At 36.8% G+C, this 4069-nt stretch overlaps 1 non-coding gene across 1 annotated transcript; it reads right to left on the bottom strand.

Moving 5' to 3' along the window:
* Positions 1-3553: 3553 nt before the first annotated feature.
* Positions 3554-3660, bottom strand: LOC128042786 (small nucleolar RNA R71). The gene has a single exon (XR_008198297.1). It is a non-coding gene; the product is annotated as a small nucleolar RNA R71 (small nucleolar RNA).
* Between the last annotated feature and the right edge of the window lie 409 nt (positions 3661-4069).

Here is a 4069-nt window from a genome sequence, read left to right as displayed (position 1 = left end):
TATCTGTGAAGAAGAAGGATGAGACTTTAAGGCTTTGCATTGATTATCGCCAACTGAATAAGTTGACTGTCAAGAATAAGTACCCACTTCTAGGGATCGATGATTTGTTTGACCAGTTTAGGGGAGCTTCAGTTTTCTCAAAGATTGATTTGAGATCTGGGTATTATCAGTTGATGGTGAAGGATATAGATGTTATGAAGAAGGTGTTTATGACTCGTTATGGGCATTTTGAGTTCCTTGTCATGCCATTCGAGTTGACAAATGCACCTATTGCATTTATGGACATGATAAACCGTGTATTCCATTCCTATCTGTATCGATTTGTGGTGGTTTTCATCGATGATATATTGGTGTATTCTCGATCGGAGGATGAGCACGACAAGCATTTGAGAGTGGTTCTTCAAGTTTTGAGTTAGAAGCAATTGTATGTCAAGTTGAGCAAGTGGGACTTTTGGCTTCGAGAGGTGGTTTTTCTTGGTCATGTTGTTTTAGCTGAGGGTATTCGGGTTTATCCGAAAAAGGTTGAGGCAATCTTTGATTAGGAGCTGCCGATGACTGTGTCTGAGGTCAAGAGTTTCTTGGGCTTAGCTAGTTATTATTGCCATTTCGTTAAGGGATTTTATAGCATTCTTGCTCCATTAATGAAGTTGCTCCAGAAGAATACTGTTTTTGAATGGACTGATGCGAGGTCGAAGAGTTTTTAGAAGCTGAAGTCAGTTTTGACCGAATCACCTATATTGACACAGCCAGAATCTGGTAAGGAGTATGCTTTTTTCTGTGATGTTTCTTACACGGGATTGAGTTGTGTGCTGGTGTAGGAGGGAAAGGTAGTTGCTTATGCATCGAGGTAGTTGAGGCTGTATGAGTGTAACTATCTGACCCATGATCTGGAATTGGTTGCTTTAGTCTTTGCACTAAAGCTTTGGTGTCATTACCTGTACGGTGAGAGGTGTGTAATTTATACCGATCACAAGAGTCTTAAGTATCTCATTACCCAGAAGGAGTTGAACTTGAGACAGAGGCATTAGATTGAGCTGTTGAAGGACTACGATTGTGTGATTGAATATCATCTGAGAAAGGTGTATGTTGTTGCTGATGCTTTGAGTAGGAAGTCTTTGGTTGAATTGAGGGAGATGTTCATGAAGTTTTCGGTTTCTGAGGATGGTGGTTTGTTGGCTGAGCTTCAGGTGAAGCCGGCCCTTGCACAAAAAAATTGAGAGAGACAATCGTTCGACGAGAGTTTAGCACGTTGTATCCATCAAGTTGAGTTGAGTGTTCTTGGAGATTTTGGTTTCAATGATGAAGGTGTCCTTAGTTTCAGAGGTCAGATATGTGTTCTGATGGACTAGGATCTGAGACATATGATCCTTACCGAGGCTCATAGTAGTCCATATACTATGCATCCTGGTAGGAACAAGATGTATCAGGATCTTCGGGTTTTATATTGGTGACCTAGGTTGAAGAAGGACGTAGCTGATTTTTTTGTAGATGTTTAGTTTGGTAGAGGGTTAAAGTTGAGCATCAGCGTCTGTCTGGGTTGCTTCAACAAGTCATGATTCCAGAGTGCAAATGGGAGCATATCATGATTGATAAGTGGTAAAAGTAACATATTTTAATCTTATTCTTAATGCATTTTTGGATGATTATTCATGCAAATTGGTGAATTTATGCTCCTAGTCCTTTAAATACATTTTTTATACTTACGAGAGCATTCGGGAGAAAAAGGTGAGAAAATAAGACAAATAAAGCATATTTTAGGAGCCACACAGACTGGTCCTTCGAACACGGGCTGAACACACGACCATGTGAGCCACATGCGCTGGACACACGACCTTGTGCCAAATCGTGTCGATTTCACGATTCGCATCCCAAACACAAATAAAAACACAATTTTTAGGTTGTTCAGGAATTTTAAAGTTTATAAATACCAAATAGAAGAAGAAAATAAGGGGGCCATCGGAGAATATTGAAGCAAACAACTCGAATAACACCATTGGAGCCAACTCTGAAGCAGATTTTGATCACGATTGAAGACCTACTTTTAATTTCTTTGAAGTTTTTATGAGTTTCTTTATTTCTTGTGGCTATACTGACTTCGAGATGTTTTTATTTACAATTATGAACTAATTCTCTAGATACTTAGGGAAGATGAACCCTATGATGAATTCTATTATTTGATTTCTATTTTACGATATAAATACTTGATTCTTGTTCTCAGTTATGTGTGCTTATCTCTTGTTTTAATATTTCTCGAATATTATTTCATGTTTAATGTGCTTAAATCAGTGGAGGAAAAGTCCCTATTTAAGAGTAGATCTAGCATAATTGAGTGGAGTTGCATGCAATCTTAGAAATAGGATGATATAAATCTACCAGATTAGAATTAAAACTAATAAGGGAATCTATAGATCGAGTTAATGTGATAATAGGGGTTTTAGTTAGAAATAAGTTTTAGTTAATCAACCTAGAGTCAGTTACTCTTACTCTCGAAAAAGATATTAGCATAATTTAGGGATTTCTACGGATCAAGATACCAAGTGAATAAATCGTTTAATTCAGATTCATAATGATAGATGAAGTCTAGGCGGATTCTTTCCTGGGTATTGTTTTACTTCTTGGTTATTATTCAATTATTTTCCTGATTTATTCTCTACTGAGTTGTTTGGTTAATTAATTTAGTATATTTAGCTTAAAGTAATCACTCCAAATTGTCGGTTAAATAATAGGAAAATAATAATTACTAGTACTTTTAGTCCTCATGGATATCTCTACTCACCGTAGCTATACTATTTATCGATAGGTGTTCCTGTATTGTAATTTTAGTTAGTTCCGTGACACATCAAGTTTTTGGCACCGTTGCTGGTGACTGAAATATTAGGAAAACTTTATTTCTATTAATTTATCCATTTTTATTTTATATTTTTTGTTTTAATTTAATTTTTACATTTTAATTTTCCTTTTTTTTTTTTTGCTTCTGGCAGGTTCTTTGGTTTATGACTAGAGGAAACTCGTCTGGACCATTACTTTTTGACAGTGAATTGAAAGTATTGCTCAAAAAAATCATAGAGAGGTTAGCGAATTAAGGGAAACTGAATAGAATATAGTAGACGAATAAGAGGACAACAATATTACTGAGGAGATGGGTGATAATCAGAATATTCAGCTACCTCCTGTAGATCCTGTTCCTCGTACTAAGTATGATTATGCCAAGCCTACTCTGATTGGGGCTGGATCGAGTATTGTGAGACCTACTATTACATCAAATAACGTCGAACTAAAGCCGAACACAGTTTAGATGGTACAATAGTATGTTTAGTTCAATGGTTTGCAAGATGAAGACCCAAATACTCATTTGGCTAAATTTCTGGAGATTTGTGACACTTTCAAGATGAATGGCGCCACTGATGATGCCATTCGCTTATGATTGTTCCCATTCTCATTGAGGAATAAGGTAAAACAATGGTTAAACTCTTTACCACAAGGTTCCATCACTACATGGGCTTAGATGACTGAGAAGTTTCTTCTGAAGTATTTCCCACCGTCTAAAACAACTAAGTTGAGGAATGACATTTCTTCCTTTGCCCAGATCGATTTAGAGACATTATATGATGCTTGGGAGAGATACAAGGACTTCTTGAAAAGGTGCCCTCATCATGGGTTATCCTTGTGGTTACAAGTTCAAACCTTCTACAATGGTTTCAATCCCTAAACAAGGCAGTTAATAGATGTAGCAGCCGGTGGCACATTGAATAATAAAACACTTGAGATAGCTTATGAGTTTATTGAGGAAATGGCATTGAATAATTATCAGTGGCAAGTCACGAGAACAAAACCGATGAAAACAGTCAGTGTTTTTAATCTAGATGATGTCACCATGTTATCAAACCAAGTAGAAGCACTAAATAAGAAAATTGATGGTTTATATTTTTCTACGCAGGTGAATCCGGTGATGCAATGCGATATAAATGGAGGTGGAGTGGATAATTCAGAATGTGTACCCTTCGGTCCTAGCACAGAGAATGAGCAAGTCAACTATATGGGTAACAATTCTAGACCTCAAAATAACTCT

This window comes from Gossypium raimondii, chromosome 7 (assembly GCF_025698545.1).
Source record: "Gossypium raimondii isolate GPD5lz chromosome 7, ASM2569854v1, whole genome shotgun sequence".
In the NCBI taxonomy this organism is placed as follows: domain Eukaryota; kingdom Viridiplantae; phylum Streptophyta; class Magnoliopsida; order Malvales; family Malvaceae; genus Gossypium; species Gossypium raimondii.
The sequence above is the reverse complement of the archived record's forward strand: the minus strand, read 5'-3'. Positions and strand labels throughout refer to the sequence as shown.